The sequence below is a fragment of the Balaenoptera physalus genome (assembly GCF_965194825.1).
Source record: "Balaenoptera physalus genome assembly, chromosome: 13".
In the NCBI taxonomy this organism is placed as follows: Eukaryota; Metazoa; Chordata; class Mammalia; order Artiodactyla; family Balaenopteridae; genus Balaenoptera; species Balaenoptera physalus.
Genome location: NC_138892.1, coordinates 58981410 through 59001045, shown reverse-complemented (window position 1 = coordinate 59001045; position 19636 = coordinate 58981410). Strand labels below are relative to the sequence as shown.

At 36.9% G+C, this 19636-nt stretch overlaps 1 protein-coding gene across 10 annotated transcripts in view; it reads right to left on the bottom strand.

The window, feature by feature from the left end:
* The window catches only part of R3HDM2 (R3H domain containing 2), a 146331-nt gene that overhangs the window by 68067 nt on the left and 58628 nt on the right, over positions 1–19636 (bottom strand). Inside the window, exon 1 of one of the 10 annotated variants that reach the window (XM_082422230.1) lies at positions 17696–17714. The exons of the other annotated variants lie outside the window; for them this stretch is intronic. The gene's annotated coding sequence lies outside the window, so the exon portion shown is untranslated. Of the gene's footprint in view, positions 1–17695; positions 17715–19636 lie in introns of those variants that run through there. 10 annotated transcript variants of the gene reach the window in all.

The following is a 19636-nucleotide window of genomic DNA, read 5'->3' as shown; positions in this document are numbered from 1 at the left end:
CAGATAATTTGCAAAAATAGTACAACAGTCACCCAGATTCACATACAGATTTAGTACACACATGCAGGCATGTATGTATACATTTTTTTCAGAACTATTTGAGATGTTCTCATAATGACCTCTCACACCTAAAACAATTCACCATGTATCTCCTAATAGTAGGTCACTTTGAACTATGAGAATAGCCACCAGCCAAGTCCCATATGAGTTAAGGGGTAGTGCACATGCAAAGCAGATCTAAATAGCACTGTAAAAACTAAGAAAACTGAAATAACTTTGGAATCACCATCCACTGAAGGCTGGACAGAATTCGCAAGCTGAACCCAACCACGTCAAGTGTCTGCTAAAATAAAAGTCAACATTCACCATGGCATTTAACAAGACCCAGACCCTAATAATATTCAAAAATTTCAAGATATAATCCAAAATTACTTAGCATCCAAAGTACCAAGATAATCTCAATCTGCATAGGAAGAGAGATGAACAGATACAACATGGAGGTGACACATATGTAGAAACTATCTGACAGCTATTAAAAAAGCTATTATAAAATATGCTCCCAAAATGTAGGGAAAACACTCCTGAAACTAATAGAAAGACAGAATGTCTCAGGAAAGAAATAGAGGCTATAAAAAGGAACCAAATGGAAATTTTAGAACTAAAAAATATAGCAACAAAAACATAACACTCACTTGATGGGTCCAATAGCAGAACAGAAATGAGAGAAGAGTTAGTGAATCTGAAGACTGATCAAGTTCAAATTGAAGACAAATCAAATTTCAACAGAAACATCAAATATGAATCAATATCAAATCTGAACAATAAAAAGAAAAAGATGGGGAGGGGGAGAACAGATTATCAAGGGCCTGTAAAAAATATCAGAAAGTCTAATATTTGGGCCATCAGTATGCCAGAAGGAGGGGAGAAAGAGTGTGGTGAAATATGTTAAGAAATAATGGCTGAGGGGCTTCCCTGGTGGCGCAGTGGTTAAGAATCCGCCTGCCAATGCAGGAGACACGGGTTCGTGCCCCGGTCTGGGAAGATCCCACATGCCGCGGAGCGGCTAGGCCCGTGAGCCACAACTACTGAGCCTGTGCGTCTGAAGCCTGTGCCCCGCAACAGGAGAGGCTGCAACAGTGAGAGGCCCGCGCACCGCGATGAAGAGTGGCCCCCGCTCGCCGCAACTGGAGAAAGCCCTTGCACAGAAACGAAGACCCAACACAGCCAAAAATAAAATTAATTAATTAATTAAAATAAATAAAAGGTGATTAAGAAAAAATATTTAAAAAAAAAAAAGAAATAATGGCTGAAAGCTTCACAAACTTGACAAAAGACATAAACCTAGAGTTAAGAAGCTCAGAAATCCCCAAACAGGATAAACACAACAAAATCCACTCCTGGATTCATTACAATCTAACAGGTAAAAACTAAAGACAAAGAACAAATCTTAAAAGTAACAAGTCAAAAATGATGCTGGACTTATTAAGGGAACAGTGATTTGAATCACTTCATATTGCTCATCAGAAAACTATGAAGACTAGAAGGAAGTAGAATAACATGTTTAAAGTGCTTAAAGGAAAGATCCATAAACACAGAATTCTATGTGCAGAGAAAATAACCTTTAGGAATAAAGATGACATAAAGACATCCTCAGATGAAGAAAAACTAAGAGAATTCATTGTCAGCAGACCTATTCTAAAAGAATGACCAAAGAAAGTTGTTCAAAAAGGTGGGAAACAATACAACAAAACCTGGAATACCAGGAATGAGGGAAGAAAAACAAAAATGCTAAATATCTGGTTACATATAACATTCTTCTCCTATTGAGTTCTTTAAAATATGTTTTGATGTTTGAAAGCAAAAATTGTAAGATTATCTCATGAAGTTTTCAATGTATGTAGATAAATGTAATGGACAGGACAACTATAATATTAAGGGGAGAAAAGGAAAGGAACCTATATGGTGCAAAGGTTTTGACATTCCACCTGAAATGGCAAAATAGTAACTCTAAGTAGACTGTTAATAAAAGTTAGGTGCGTGTATATGCACATACACATATACATATGTATATTTGTGTTTGTTCGTATATGCTGAAAGAAAAAGAGAAAAAGAAAGAGAGAGAGACCCCTAGAGCAACCAATTAAAAAACTATACAAAAAGATAGTCAAAACCTTAAAGATAAATTTAAATGATTAAAATGAAATACTACAAAATGTTCAAATGACTCAAAAGGCAGGAAGAGGGAATCACCAGAGTTTAAAAATAGAAACAGCAAAGAAAAAACAAGTTAGATGTAGATCTAAATCTAAAATATCAATAATTACATTAAATGTAAATAGTCTAAAAATGCCAACTAAAAGAGAGAGATTGTCCAAATAACTTAGAAAGTCACTTCAAATATAATGATACAGGTGAATTAAAAGCAAACAGAATAAACTATTCTGTATGATACTTTAATAGTGGATACATGACATACATTTGGCAAAACCCAGAGAACTGTACAATACAAAGAGTGAAACCTAACTTAAACTACAGACTTTAGTTAATAATAATGCATCAATATTGGTTCATCAATTGCAACACATGTACCACAGTAATGTAAAATGTTAAGTAACAGGGGAAACTGTGTGTGTATTGGTGAAGGGTGGCATATGGGAACTCTGTGTACCTTCTGCTCAATTTTTCTGTAAACCTAAAACTGTTCTAAATAATAGTCTATTAATTTAAATTTTAAAAGACTGAAAAAGATACACTATACAAACACTAGCCAAAAAAAAGCTGGAAGGACTAAATTAATATTAGACAAAGTAAACTTCTGAGCAAAGAAATTACCAGGGATAAAGAAGAGCATTACATAATGATAAAAAGGGACAATTCACCAAGACGACAGCAATTCTAAATGTCTATGCACCTAATAACAGAACTTCATAATACACAAAACAAAAACTAAGAACTGAAATGAAAAATAGACATGCACAATTACAATTGTATATTTCAACACCCCTCTTTTAGGAATAGATAAAACCATTAGGCCAAAAATTAGCAAGGATATAGAAGAACTGAACAACATTGTCAAACAACAGGATCTAGTGGACATTTATGGAAGACTCCAACTAAAAACATAATGCACATTCTTTTCAAGTGCTCATGGAACATTCACCATGATAGACCATATATGCTGAATCATAAAACAACTTGAAAAAATTTTAAAAAACTGATATAATCCAAAGTATCTCCTCTGACCATAATGGAAATTAGAAATCAATTAACAAATATATGACAGGTTCATCTACAAACACTTGGAAATTAAACAACACACTTTAAATAATCCATGGGTCAAAGAAGTAGTCTCTAGAGAAATTGGAAAATATTCTGAACAAAAATGTAAATAAAACATATCAAAATGTGTGGGATGCAAACTTAAGAAGTACTTAGAGGGAAATATATATGTAGCACTAATTATTAGAAAAGTAGTGTAATGTGCCGAATATTTGTGTCCCTCCAAAATTCAAATGCTGAAACCTTAACCCAGTGTGGCTATATATGGAATGAGGCCCCTAAGGAAGGAATTAGGGTTAAACAAGATCATACAGACAGGAACCCTGATCCAAAAGGATCAGTGCCCTTATAGAAGAGACACTAGAGAGTTTGCTCTTTCTCTGCTGGCATGCACAAGAAGAGGTCATGGGAGCACACAGCTAGAGGGCAGCTGCCCACAAACCACGACTAGAGGCCCCAGAATAAAACCTACCTTGCTGGTATATTGATCTTGGACTTTACAGCCTCCAGAACGGTGAGAAATAATTTTTTGTTGTTTAAGCCACCCATTCTGTGGTATTTTGTTATGGCAGCCTGAGCTGACTAATACAAGTAGAAAGGTCTCATATCAATAATCTAACTTTCTACCTTAAGAAACGAAAAAAAAAAGCAAAATAAACTCAAAGTAATCAGAATGAAGTTAATAATAAAAAGCACAAATCAACGACACTGAAAACAGGGGGGGAAAAAAATCAATGAAACCAAAAGCTGGTTCTTTGAAAAGATCAGTAAAATTGACAAATCTCTAGCAACACTGACAAAAAAGAAAAGGAAGAAAACACACATAATAATAGCAGGAATGAAAAAAAAGAAAAGATATCACTACAGATCCTGCAGGCATTAAAAAGATAATATGAGAGTATACACACAACTCTAAACACAATAAATTCAATTGCTTAGTTGAAATAGACCACTTCCTTGGAAACCACAAATTATCAAAAGTCACCCAAGATGAATTAGATAACTTGAATAACCCCATAACTATTAAAGAAATCTACAGGTCCAGATATTTTCTCTGGTAAATTTCAACACACTTGCAGAAGAAACAGTACCAATTCTATATAATCTCTTCAGAAAACAGAAGAGAAGGAAACACCTCCCATCTCACTTTACGAGGCCAATGTTACCCTGATATCCAAATCAGGCAAAAATATTACAAGAAAATGATGTAGAGACATAGAGAACAGACTTGTGGTTGCCATGTGGGAGAGGGTTGGGGGACGGATGGAGTGGGAGGTTGGGGTTAGTAGATGTAAGCTATTACATATAGAATGGATAAACAACAAGGTCCTACTGTATAGCACAGAGAACCATTTTCAATATCCTATGATAAACCATAATGGAAAAGAATATTAAAAAAAGAATGTGTATGTGTGTGTGTGTATATATATATGTGTATATATATATACCTGAATCACTTTGCTGTACAGCAGAAATAAACACAACATTGTAAATCAACTATACTTCAATTAAAAGAATTTTTTTAACCTTAAAAAATAAAAATTACAAGAAAGCTATAGACCAATATCCTCACAAAGATGCTAAATATCTCCATAAAATATGAGCAAATGAAATTCAGTGATACATAAAAAGGACAATGCATGACAACCAAGTGGAGTTTATTCTGAGAATGCAAAGCTGGCTCAGTTTTTTGTTTTTGTTTTTTATTTGGCTGCGCTGGGTCTTAGTTGTGACACTCGGGATCTTTGCTGTGGCGTGCGGGATCTTTTTTTTTTTTTTTTTTTTTTTTTTTTTTTAGTTGCGGCATGAGGGATCTTTTAGTTGCAGCATGCGGGATCTAGTTCCTTGACCAGGGATCAAACCCGCCCCCCCTGCATTGGGAGCATGGAGTCTTAACCGCTGGACCACCAGGGAAGTCCTGCTGGTTCAATTTTTGAAAAGCAGTCAATGTAATCCACTTTATACTGAGTCTAAAGAAGAAAAAACATGATCATTTCAACCATTGCAGAAAAGCATTTGACAAAATTCAATACCCATTGATAATAAAAACTCTCAACAAACTAGGAATAGAAGGAAATTTCCTCAGTCTGATAAAGGGCATCCATAACAAACCTACAGACTGACGCCTTCTCCCTAAGATCAGAAAAAAGGCAAGGTTGTCCACTACCACCACTACTATTCAAAATCATACCGAAAGTCCCAGCTAGTACAATAAGCCAAGAAAAAGAAATAAAAGGCACACAGATTGGCAAGGAAGAAATAAAAACTGTTTCACAGACAACATAATTGTATACCAAAGAATCTACCGAAAAGAAAAAAAAACCCAACTAGAACTAGTAAATGTGTTCAGAAAGATCACAGGACATAAAGTCAACACTGCCAAATCAATGAAATTTCCATATACTAGCAATGAATGACTGAACACCAAAACTTAAAAAACAATATCATTTATGATTGCTGTCACCCAAAATTAAATACTTAGGTATATAATTAACCAAACATGGCCAGGGTTTGTATACTGAAAACTACAAAACACTGAAGAAAGAAATGAAGACCTAAATAAATAGGGAGACACACCATTTTCACAGACTGGAAGATTCAACACAGCAAAGATGTCAATTCTTCCCAAATTGATCTATGGATTTAGTACAGGTCTACTCAAAATCCCAGCAAGATTCTTTGTAGATACCGACAAACTAATTCTAACATGTATATGGACAGGCAAAGAAGCAAAATAGCCAAAACAATTTTGAAGAACAAAGTTGTAGGAATTATATTACCAATCTTAAGACTTACTATAAAGTTACAGTAATCAAGATAGTATAGAATTGGTGAAGGGAAGAACACACGATGAATAGAAAAAGAAAGTCCAGAAACAGATCCATACAAACATACCAACTGGTTTTTAACAAAGATGCAAAGGCAGTTTAATGGAGAAAGGACAGTCTTTTCAACAAATGGTATAGAAGCCACTGGACATCCATATGCAAAAATAAATGAATACTGACCTAAACTGTATACTTACACACAAAAATGAACTCAAAATGGATTGTTGATCAAAATGTAAAATGCAAAACTTTAAATGTTTAGAAGAACACACAGGCCAGTAAATCTTTGTGACCTGAGATTAGGCAAAGGGTTCTTAAATAAGATACCAAAAGCACAATCCAAAAAAGAAAAAAATTGACAAGTCGGACTTTATCAAAATTAAAAACTTTTGTTCTGCAAAAGACACTGCTAAAATAAAAAGACAAGCTACCAGATGGAAGAAAACATATGCAAATTATGTACCCAACAAATGATTTGTATTCAGAATAAAGAACTCTCAAAACTCAATGATAAGAAAATAACCCAACTTTAAAATGGGTAAAGGTTTTCAATATAAAATACCGATACTCCTGGTGAAGATACGGGGCATCTGGAACTCTCATACACTGGTATAGCCACTCTGGATAACAGTTTGGTAGTTTCTTATACAGTTAAAATAAACCTACCATATGACTCAGCAATCCTACTCCTAGCTATTTAACTTAAAGAAAACTTACATTCATACAAAACCTGTATAAGAATTTTGTTGTTCTTTTTAAAATTTTTGGCTGCGTCGGGTCTTAGCTGCAGTACGTGGGATCTTTTGTTGCGGCATGCGGGATCTTTTGTTGTGGCATGCGGGATCCGCCACTCCAGCACGCACACTTCTCTCTAGTTGTGGGCTTGGGCTCCAGAGCACGTGGGCTCAGTAGTTGCGGTGCACGGGCTTAGTTGCCCCACAGCATGTGGGATCTAAGTTCCCTGACCAGGGATCAAAGCAGCGTCCCCTACATTGCAAGAGGGATTCTTAACCACTGGACCACCAGAGAAGTCACTAGTCCAATTACAATAATAACAACAACAAAAAAAGTGCGTTGACTGGGTACTGAAATCATGGTGGTTCATTAGACCATTCTCTAGTTTATTTATTTTTGTATCTTCGTTTTGACACACTCCCCTTTGCTTTTTTAAAAATAAATTAATTTATTTATTTTTGGCTGCGATGGGTCTTCGTTGCTGCACACGGGCTTTCTCTAGTTGCAGAAAGTGGTGGCTACTCTTTCCTGTGGCGCGCAGGCTTCTCATTGCGGTGGCTTCTCTTTGTTGTGGAGCACAGGCTCTAGGCATATGGGCTTCAGTAGTTGTGGCACCACAGGCTTCAGTAGTCGTGGCTCGTGGGCTTAGCTGCTCCGCTGCATGTGGGATCTTCCCGGACCAGGGCTCAAACCCGTGTCCCCTGCATTGGCAGGCAGATTCTTAAACCATTGCGCTACCAGGGAAGCCCTCATGTTGAACATCTTTTCTTGGGCTTATTTGCCAACCCCATAACTTCTACGGCAAAGTGTTCACATCTCTTGCCTGTTTTTTAATTGGGTTGTCTTATTGTTGAGTTATAAGAGTTCTTCATATATTCTACACACAAGTACTTTCTTATAGATGAGATCGATGCGTTCAGGGTGGTATGGCCGTAGACAAGTACTTTCCTTTTTTTTTTTTTTTTTTTGGCTGCGTTGGGCCTTAGTCGCAGCACGCAGGATCTTTGTTGCGGCATGTGGGAGTTGCGGCGTGCGGGTTTTTCTCTCTCTAGTTGTGATGCATGGGCTCCAGGGCGTGTGGGCTGTGTAGTTTTCGGCATGCAGGCTCTCTAGTTGAGGCGCACGGGCTCAGTAGTTGTGGCATGCAGGCTTAGTTGCCCCGCAGCATGTGAGATCTTCCCGGATCAGGGCTCAAACCCGCATCCCCTGCATTGGAAGGTGGATTTTTACCACTGGACCACCAGGGAAGTCCCAGTACTTTCTTAAACTTATATTTTCTGTCAGTCTGTGACTTGCCCTTTCATTTTCTTTACCATTGTCTTTAAAAGAGAAATATTATTTTGATGAAATAAAACTTACCTAATTTTTAATACTTTGTGTTCATCTTACGAAATCTTTGCCTAATCTATGAAAACAATGATTTTCTCAGATGTTTTCTTCTAGAATTTAATAGTTTTAGCCCTTACATATAAGTCTATAATCCATTTTGAGTTAATTTTTTGATGGTGTCAATTAAGGTTAGAGTTTTTTGTATGTTTTGTTTTGTTTTTTAATGCGGTGAAAGGTAGCAGAATTTGCCACCCCCCAAAGTGCCACTTCTAAGGATTATTTTGAGGAGAAGGCAATTGAAAAACAGATGCAAGAAAAGCTCTCTGCCCTCCCTGTATTTGCCTAAAAGCAGGAGTTAAATTTACAAAGGTGTCCTCCTCCCCTCTCTACCAGGAAAGACAAAAGTTAATCACATGAGACAACCATTACCAGTCTGAAGATGGCACCAGAGGACTCTTCAAAACAATCTTCACTAACTAGCGTTTGCTTTCCCACAATTTGCCACCCCCAGAGACTCAAGGTCCTTTTCCTTTGTCTTGTCACATCTCTAAAAAATTTATTGTTCCTTTGTTAAGCTATATAAACCTAAGTTCTAACTGAACCTTTGAGTTACTCATTCAAGAGCTTCTCCCACGTATATATGAGATACACATGTTAATGAACGTATTTTTCTCTTGTTAATATGTCTTTTGTTAAAGAGAACCAACTAAGAACCTAGAAGAGTAGATGGAAAAAAGATTTTTCCTCCCTTACAATGGTTATCTAATTATTTAAGGACTACTTACTAAAAAGATACCCTTTACCCACTGAAATGCTTTGGGAACTATCAAAACTCAACTGACCATAAAACTGTGGATCTATTTCTGGACTTCTATATTCTTCCATTTATCTATATGTTTACTTTCACGCCAATACCACACTATCTTAATTACTAAACTTTTATAATAAGTCTTGCGATCAGGTAGTAAAAGTCCTCCAATTTGGATCTTAATTTTCAAATTTCTTTTGTCTATTTTAGACCCTTTGTGCTTCCAGGTAAGTTTTAGAGTCAGCCTATCAATTGACTGGGATTGTGTTGAATCTATAGATCTGGGAAGAACTGAAATCTTAACAATATTGAGTCTGATCCATAAGCAATGTTTTGTATTTTTCAGTATACAGCTATCGCATGTGTCTTGTTAAATTGAGCCCTAAGAATTTCATATTTTTATGTTATTTGTAAATGGTATGTTTCATCCACTTCAATTCAGATTGCTCTACCAAGTATATAAAGATACAATTTTCATACACTGACTCTGTATCCTACAACCATCCTAAATTTAATTTAATTCCTTATGATTTCCTATATACATGATGATGTCCTCTGCAGTGGGAAAACAGTTTTATTGCACTGGCGAGAATCACCAGTACTATGTTGAAAGAATTGGTGAAAGCAAACATTCACACCTTGTTCTTGTTCTTAGGAGCAAAGAATTCAGTATTTCATCATTAAGTATAGTATTAACTGCAGGTTCTTCAAAGATGCCTCCCCTGGTGGTCCTGTGGTTAAGAATCTGCCTTCCAATGCAGGGGACGCGGGTTCAATCCCTGGTCAGGGAACGAAGATCCCACGTGCCACGAGGCAACTGAGCCTGCACACTCTGGAGCCCGTGCGCCACAACTAGAGAGAAGCCTGCACACCGCCGTGACGAAGATCCCGCGTGCCGTTAAGTAAGACCCAGCGCAGCCACATAAGTAAACTAAAAAAAATTTTTTTTAAAAAGATGCCGTCTATCATATTGAGGAAGTTCCCTTCTAATCTGTTGAATTTTTTAACACAAATGGAAGTTGAATTTTCTCAAATGCTTTTCCTATCTCTTTTCAGATAAGCATATGTTATTTTCTTTTTTGGTCTATTAATACAGTGAATGACATTGTTTGAATTTTGAATGCAAAATCAACCTTTAATTGCTGGGATAAACCCTACTTGGTCATACTATATTGTCATTTTTATAAACTGTTGGCTTCAATTTACTAAAATTTTGCATCTATGTTCATAACAGATGTTGGTCTGTGGTTTTCTTACGTCTTTGGTTTTGGTATCAAGGTAAAGTTCAGCTCAAAAAATGAGCTGGGAAGTATTCCCTCCTCATCTGAGTTTTTCAAAAGTTTATGTAGAAATGGTACATAAATTCTCCCTTAAATTGTTGGTAGACCTCAGCAGTGAAGCCCTCTCCTCCTGGAGCTTCCTCTGTGGAAAAGTTTTAAACTATACTTCAATTTCTCTAATAGATATTAGGTTATCTGTTTCTCTTTGATTGAGCTTTAGCAACTTGTGTCTTTTAAGGAACTTGTCCATTTAATCTAAATTGTCAAATTTACTGGCATAGAATGATTTGTGGTATTCATTATTATCTTTATAACGGCTGTAGAAACATCAGTAATGTCCCATCTCTCATTTGTGATATTGGTAACGTGCTCTCTCTTCCTTTTCTAAGTCTGACTAAAAGTTTATCAGTTTTGTTAATTGTTTTTAAAAACAGCTTTTGAATTCACTGATATTCTCTATTTGTTTTCTGATTTTTTTTTGGCTGCATTGGATCTTCGTTGCTGCACACGGGCTTTCTCTAGTTGCAGTGAGCAGGGGCTACTCTTCATTGCGGTGCGCTTCTCTTGCTACAGAGCACGGGCTCTAGGCACGCAGGCTTCAGTAGTTGCAGCATGGGCCCTAGAGCGTGTGGGCTTCAGTAGTTGCAGCACATGGGCTTCAGTAGCTGTGGCTCACGGGCTTAGTCGCTCAGCGGCACGTGGGATCTTCCCTGACCAGGGATCGAACCTGTGACCCCTGCATTGGCAGGCAGATCCTCAACCACTGTGCCACCAGGGAAGTCCCTGTTTCCTATTTTTTGCTATGATCTTTACAATTTCCTTTCCTCTGCTTAATTGGAGTTAAGTTTGCTTTTCTAATTTCTTAAAGTGGAAGCTTCAGTCAGTGATTTTAGATCTTTTTACTTTCTAATATAAGCATTTAATGCTATAAATTTCCTTCTAAGTACTGCATCCCACAAATTTTGCTATGTCATGTTCTCATTTTCATTCTTTAAAAAATTTTTTCTAATTTCTCTGGTTCTTCTTTGAACTCTATCTAATTCAGTGTCTAATTTCCAAATATTTGGGAATTTGCCAGATATTTTTCTATTACTGATGTCTAATTTACTCCCTTTATGATAAAGAATGTATTTTGTATAATTTAAATCATAAATTTATTGAAACGACTTTTATGGCCCAGAATATGGTCTACCTTAGTAAACATTATGTGAACACTAGAAAAGAATATGTATCATGATGTTGTTGGGTGGAGTGTTCTATAAGTGTCAACTAGGTCAAGTTATTTACTGATTTTTTGTCTAACTGTTCTATCAATTATTGAGAGAGAGTAGTGTTGAAATACCCAATTATACCAGTGGAGTCTCTATTTTTCCTTTCAGTTTTATTACTTTTGCTTTATGTATTTTGAAGTTGTTATTGAATGCATAAATATTTGCAATTGTTAGTCCTCTTGAAGAACGGATCCTCCTTCCATCATGAAATACCCCTCTATATCCATGGTAATATCCTTGTTCTGAAACCTACTTTGTCTAATATTAATATAGTAACTCCTGCTTTCTTCTGATTACTGTATGCATAATATATCTTCTCCATCCCTGTACTTTTAGTCTGTGTCTTTAAATATATTTAAAGTGGGTTTCTTGTAGATAGCAGCCAACCAGGTCTTGCTTTTAAATGAAATCTAGTATTTTCCACCTATTAATTATAGTGTTTAGGTCATTTGCATTTAATGTGATTATTGATATTGTTGGATTAAAATCAACCATCTTGCTTTTTGTATTCTATTTGTCCAGTCTGTTCATCTTCCCCTCTGGACATCTTTTATATTAATTAAGCATTTTTATGATTCAGTTTTATCTCCTTTACTGGCTTATTAACTATACCTCTTTGCTTTCTTTTTAAAAGTGTTTTTTTAGGATTTAGGGTATACATCTTCAACTTATCACAGTGTACCATCAAGTAATATACCACTTTGCATGTTATAAGGACCTTAGAACAGTATACTTTTTTTTTTTTTTTTTTGTGGGATTTTTTATATTTTACTTTTAGAACAGTATACTTCTATTTCACTTCTCCCAATCTTTTGGGCAATTGCTGTCATACGTTTTATTTCTACATGTCATAAATCCCACAACACAGTTTTATTATTTGTTTTAAATAGCCAGTTATCTTTTAAGTGGCCTTTTTCAAATATGAGAACTCTAATATTTTCTACATAGATTTCTGATCCTCTTCATTCTCTCACATAGATCTAAATTTCCAACTGGCATATTTTTCTCCTGCCTTTAACATTTCTTATAGTGGTAGTTTGATGGTGATTACTTCTATCAGCTCTTGCATATTTTTAAAAGGCTTTATTTCATCTTCATTATTTGTATTTTGTGTAATTCATATAGCATACAATTCACCCATTTAAAGTGCACAATTCAATGGCTTTTAGTATATTTAAAGTTGTGCTTCCATCGCCAAAATCAATTTCAGAACATTTCACCACCCCAAAAAGAAACCCCTATATGCATTATTAATAACTTCCCATTTTCTCCCAATACTTGGCCCTAAGCAACCATGAATGTACCTTCTGACTCTGGAGATTTGCCCATTCTGCACATATTCTTCTTCAATTTTGAAAGGTATTTTCACTGCATATACAATTTAAGGTTTACAGGTTTTTTTCATTTAGGAATTTATCACTCCAAAGGTTTACAGGTTTTTTTCATTTAGAAATTTGTTATCACTCCAATATCTTATAGTGTGCAATGGTTCTGATGAAAACTTCGCCGTATTTCTTACCTTATTAGTCTGCTAGAGCTGCCATAACAAAACACCACAGACTAGGTGGCTTAAACAACAGAAATCTGTTTTCCCACAGTTCTGGAAGCTAGAACTCCAAAATCAAGATGTCAGCAGGTTTGGTTTCTCCTAAGGCCTCTCTCTTTGGCTTGCAGATGGCCACCTTCTCACTGTGTCCTCAGACGGTCTTTCCTCTGTGCCTCCATGCCCCTGGTGTCCCTCTGAGTGCCCAAATTTCCTCTTCTTATAAGGACACCAGTCAGACTGGATTAGGGCCCTTTCTTTCTTTAAAGGTCCTTTCTCCAAATACAGTCACATTCTGAGGTGCTGCGAGTCCTTCTAGCAAATTATTGAACCCAAAAGTGGTCCTGGGGACCCCCAAACTCTGAAATTGGTGCCAGAAGTAAGGGCAGGCTTGGAGACCATTCCCTCACTCTGCACACAGTTAGCAGCATTGGGACTGAGAATTCAGCTGATGTGGCTGGGGTGGGGCTAAGAAGGCAGGATAAGTGGTCAGGAGATTGATTTCACATAGAAGGGTTAAGCAAATAAGTATCCTCAAGTAGCTTTCCTCCTAGTCTTCACCCAGGAACTTTCAAGCTACCAGATCTTACTCTCCTACCCCCTACCCCTACCCTAGCACCTTAACACCATCAAATGATCTAAGAAGTGTCAAGAAAATGAAACATAGCTCCACTTCTTAAAAGGTCAGGGACCCTAGATCTGAAATAAGATTTCTAAGGTAAACTCAACTCTCATGCAAAGTGTCATGGGGGGGTTGGAAATGAGGTTAACAGCCCTGCAGATGATATGCAATTCTGGGTTTGAATGTCACCTAAAAGACTTTCACAGTAAACTAATACAAACTCAAATCTATTAAGAATGTACAGCTATACCATAGGACTGTCAGGGATAGACTTTTTGCTCAGGTAAGCCACCCTTCTAGCACGCCAGTAATAAGTAGGCTTTAACTTCGTTATGCAGACAAAACTTGGATGGCTATTTCAGAAACCAAGCATGTCTTTTGGACATTCAGTCTGTAATCTGTGTCATTTAGTCTCCAAAATATAATTCCAAGTAAGACTGTAAAGTCTTAGTATTCTTACCATTATAAAAGATACAAAAGAGAAAATATCCAATACTTAGGATCCCTCTTTCCCTATATTGATACCTATTATCCAATGAGACTGCCTCATGTTAAGGCAGGTGGCTGTCTACTACATGCCGAGAGCAGTAGGAACAGTTCATCAGATTTCTTCTATGGAAAACAAGACACTTGCTCTTGCTCTTACAATTGAAATCTGGAATTTAAAAATATATATGTGAAATTTAAAACCAAAAGAATTCAAAATAATTAGAAAAATAAGTCCATTCATCTTTGAATCCCCCCTAAGATTAGACCTCCTAGAGTTCAGGGACTATACTTTACATCATCAGTAACTTGAAAATAGAAGTCCCAATAACTACAAAAACTAGGAGTACACACAAATTAATAAGAGTTGGGTAGTTTGAACCATGGAAAGTTTCCTAAAGAACATAGTTTTGCACTGGATTTTTCAAGAAATCATGGAAATGTATTGCTAAAGAAGAGAGTCAGGATAACTTGGAGGAGAGCAAAAGCACAAGGGGAAAGACAGTAAATTTAGTTTAGTTCAACTTGGCTGACACAGTCCAAAGAAAGGAGTTTAGTGAAATGTCAGGAAAACAGTCAGTGAGTGGGGCTGTCCTTAGGTCCTGCTGAGATATGTGGGATTTATGCAACTGAGAACCACTATCACAGGGCAGTGAAATGATAATGATAAAAACTGGAATCACTGAGCAGTGAGATACCAGTTTCTCAGCCAGTAGCACTAACCAAAAGCAGCAACAGACGGCCAAAATGCTTGTTCTGGTTCAAAATATAAAAGCATTTCATCATTACTCCAAGAATGGGAACCAAATCTATACCATTACTTTTTTTAAAAAGGTACAAGCAAACTCAGAGATGGACAACAGGGCAGTGGGGACAAACAAGATTACTCTTCTGCCCAAGTGAGTGACAGCCACCTACTTCTGCCTACAATGATATGAAAGGGGAAAACATTTTTAAAAGTAAAGAATATACATATAGTAGTGTGCTCATACATCAGAGAAAAAAAAAGATGCAGGAAAAAACACTGGATGGAGACAAAAGAGAAACATCAGTTCTGATGTACTGAAATAGAAAAGGGAAGAAATATTCAAAATAATTGCCTCACTCTTAGATTTGCCATCCTTCTTCCAAGCCTACAATCTGTAAGACAGTGAAAGAATAGGCAATGAGAAGAAATATTCCCAGACAAAACAAACAAATTCCCCACAACCCATACCCCAAGACCAGAGAATTTCAAAGGGCCCCTAAGTATCTGGGTCATATTTATAACTAAATTTGAATCTTGATTTAATGCTATGCTTTTTGTAGGGATTCCTCCCTCATCTTTCCTGAAAATACAACTATAAAAACATAAAATAAGCTTCATCACAAAAATCATCATAACAATCTCTACCTTTGAGCAGAGACTAAGGAAAGAACATTGCATAGCTTCTATCTTTCCCACTGCTGCCAAAACAAAATAACATAATCTAAAAGCCTGAATGATTTTACAATGTATCACAGATTGTGGCCTGTTCCCACAATGCCTTGCAGCCTTGCGAGGATGAACCAGTGGGATTTAACATGAACCAAATCTGTCAACCAAGTTGAAGACAGACACATGGGTTCTAATGAGCAGTGGTGAAAAAACATACTGCTCCATTCAGCTCCAAACAATGATAAATAATTCAGGAAAAGAGCTCCCGCAATACAGAGCACAGCAGCAAGACTTAAAAATAAACTATAGAGCCTAGATGGAGGAGTTGGGAGTAAGAGAAAATAGATTTATGTCAACAAATTCCCAAGCCCTCTGCAATACAGGATGCTGCTGAAACTGTCACTCAAAACAGATCCAGAATTCCAATTTGTTTTTTCAAAAAACAAGTATTTTTCAGGAACTTGGCAAATTTGGTAACAAAAAAAGGTAATAAACAATAGTACTATTTGGCAACAGTAGGTATCATAAAAAAAGCAAATCCAAATGACATAGGGAAGACATGTTTTTTTAGAAAAAAATTAGAAGGGGGGTTAAAATTCTATTTTTCACACCACTATATTCTAGGTCTAACATCAATTTAGACTTACTAATTATGCCTCTAGCATTGAGGGTACATAGCACTCAAGATTTTACTATTCAGTTTTCCACCCCTAACAGAGCTGATCACGCAACACATGCACACATAAGATTCTCACCTGTTAACAAAAAGGGTACCTTGAAAACTGAACAGAAGCCATGATTATGTTCTTTCCATATTTAAATTAAACTCCAAGTCTGATACAATCGATGAATTTGGGACTTCCCTGGGGGTCCAGTGGTTAGGACACAGCGCTTTCACTGCTGAGGCCCGGGGTTCCATCAGTGGTAGGGGAACTAAGATCCCGCGGCCAAAAAAAAAAAACGAAACAACAAGTTTATAATTAGATGAGGATTGTCCAAGGTCATGGGTTCATGTGGATTGTGCAGGTTTCAACCTACTCAAGAATGCTTCAAGTATGGGGTCTGATGAATAGTGTGGCTGGACAGTCATCCTTAAAACTGGTGTCCTGAGGACTATAAGAATGATCAGAACCCAGACGTATTCCACAAGCTCAACAATCTGTGTAATGAAAATATAACATTCTACATCCAAACTTCATTTCCTCACAGCCACCAAAATATACATCACTCTCTTCCTAATTCTGAGATCAATTTCAGACAACTGAAAATTTTAAGACTATATAATGATGCCTGATCTACCTTTAACGTATGATATAAAATACAACAGAAACCATAATCTAGTCCTTTTATAAATGCTTCATTCTAACTAAGCAAAACAAACAGTACTGAAGAAATTCTTGTTCAGTGTAAATTCCAGCCCAAAACATAAACAGACCAATATGCTTCTGCCTCACCCATCTTTAGAAGAAAAATTGTATATGCCTCTTCATAACTGTGCCATTCAACTTAAACTACAGAAAGACCAGAATGCACTTGGAACACATGAAGTTTGTTTGTTTGTTTGTTTTCAATTCTTTTCTGTTTTTTTTTTTTTTTGGCCATGCAGCATGTGGGATCCTAGTTCCCTGACCAGGGATCGAACCCATGCCCCCTACAGTGGAAGCGTGGAGTCCTAACCACTGGAGGGCCAGGGAAGTCCCTTTTTTTCAATTCTTAAATTCCCTAGAGTCTAAGAGTAAACACTAAATAGTATTTTCAAAGGAGAAACAGACTGGCTCATTGAAAACATGATCCATCTGAAGCACTTCTCCAAGCATGACATAACATAGTCAGACTAGCTGTTTTCCATCCCTGCTCCACTCACCAGACAGTAAGCCATCACGTCCTTTCTCTGTAAATCCACACTTTCTTACTGTTGACAAAGGACAGTATGGTCAAATGTACCTGGGTTTGAGTCCTGGTGCTAGTACCACCCTTGGCTGTGGTAAAGAAAGCCTATTCCGGGTCTTGCACTTTAGACAGATCCACTCTGACCCTCTTCTGACCTGTCTATCCCCTCAGGGCAAGATGTTCATGGGACCAAGGGGCCATACCTACCTGAAGCCCCCGACTCTGTCACTCCCAACTATATTCTCTGGATTCTAGAATGCCCCGCCCAAGCAGTCCCAAGCTCACTTCCAGGGCCTTCAGTGGATCTCTTCTCAAACTCTGTTCTCGACAGGCAATACTCATTGTTGTTCACATTCCATGGTCTGAATGGTGGGCAAGGGACAGATAATGAGAGAGAGGGGTGTAGATGGAGACTAGACCTAGAGGGTATCCCTGTACTATCCCATCCTATCTCAGAATTTTGGTGAGTCCAGGAATTGTGGCCTTCTAGGTCATTATGAAAGTATATCTAAGCAGGAGGAAAGAATTTTTTTCTAACAGTTGTTTTTAAAATCCTGATTTATAACTTAAATATCTAGACACATGGAATATGTGCTTCCATTCATGCTTTTGCCCTGGGATTTAAAACTGTTAGGAGCAGGTATGCCTAGATATATCACACACCAGCTATGTGATCTCAGAGTAGTTATCACCTCTGTAAGCCTCACTTTACTGACCTGTAAAATAAGCAAGTTAAAATCTCCTTCACAGGATTTTAATGCAATTAAATAATTTTCAAAGTTATTTTTCAGGGTGCCTGATGCACAGCAAATCTGCGACAAACTGAAACTATTATTTATTATATGCTCTTCTATCACTCTTCTCCCTAGTATGGGCAATGTAGGTACTAAAAGGACAAAGAAGTAGAGCCAATTCCAGAGAAACTACAACCAAAACACAGCCATCTGTAAGTCTCATCTTAAGGAATTCTGCATTAATTCCATGGAAGTCTGATGGCACTGATTATTTTTCTTATAACCATTTCTCCCACTAAAATGTAAGCTCCATTTTTCTAACTACACAAGGAGATGAATGTTAACGAAACTTATTGTGGTAATCATTTTTCAACATATGTGTCAAGTCATTGTGCAGTACACCTTAAATTTATACAGAGCTATATGTCAATTGTATCTCGATAAAACCGGGAAAAAAATGTAAGATCTATAAGGGCAGGGATTTTTCCTTTTCTTTTCATTGCTATATCCCTTACTCTCAGATAGTTCCTGGCACAACGAATAAACCATTGTTAATAAACCATTAACTACAAAAAGCAAGTATGGAGTGGTTATCTGATACCCCAACATCAATATCATATGTAAGCAAGCCTGGTATAACCAGAAAGTGAATTATTTATATATGGCTACTTCACTTAGCTGCTCCCTCTAATTTCAGAACAGTTTCTTTAAAAATGAAATTAACTGAAACATCAGAGTATGTCTTTAATGTAAGGACATTTTTGCTCTCTTCAACTTTGATTCCTTACCTGCCTGCACAGAGATACTAATACTACTCAGTAATTTCACACATAATCCTACCAGAGAGGATAATTCAATTAACTAAATTATACTGAAGCTCTTGTTTTAGGCTCCAAATATGATGGGATATAATAGAAAGATATCCAAAAGAGCAGGTTAGGGAAAAGGCACCTTTCTGCATGTCTCTCACGCTTTTATCCGCAACCCCACTGAATCTGGCATAGGTCGATCCTATCAACTCTTAAGAGCTTCAAAGCAAGTCTACAAACCATATCCTACACCCCATCAAGTTCTCAAAAACATTATTATGGTTTTTAAATTTTCTTAAATCAATCCATTTATCTCTCTGATGAATGCTCATTTTCAAACTAAGGGTTAGAACACTGTAGCAGAAGTATGTAATCTTCTATTCTGAAACAGACTGAAACAACTTTGACAACATTATACATAACACTTTCAGATAGACAGAATGATGGCTGGTAAAAAGATACCTCAGCAGCATATCCTGCATAACTGAGAATTAAAAGTGTGTCGACATGGGGGACCTGTTGTGGCTGTGCTTTCTGATTCACACAAATCCCCAAACTAGGCTGGGTCCTTATTTTAATAAAATTATATCCTCCACATTGGTCTG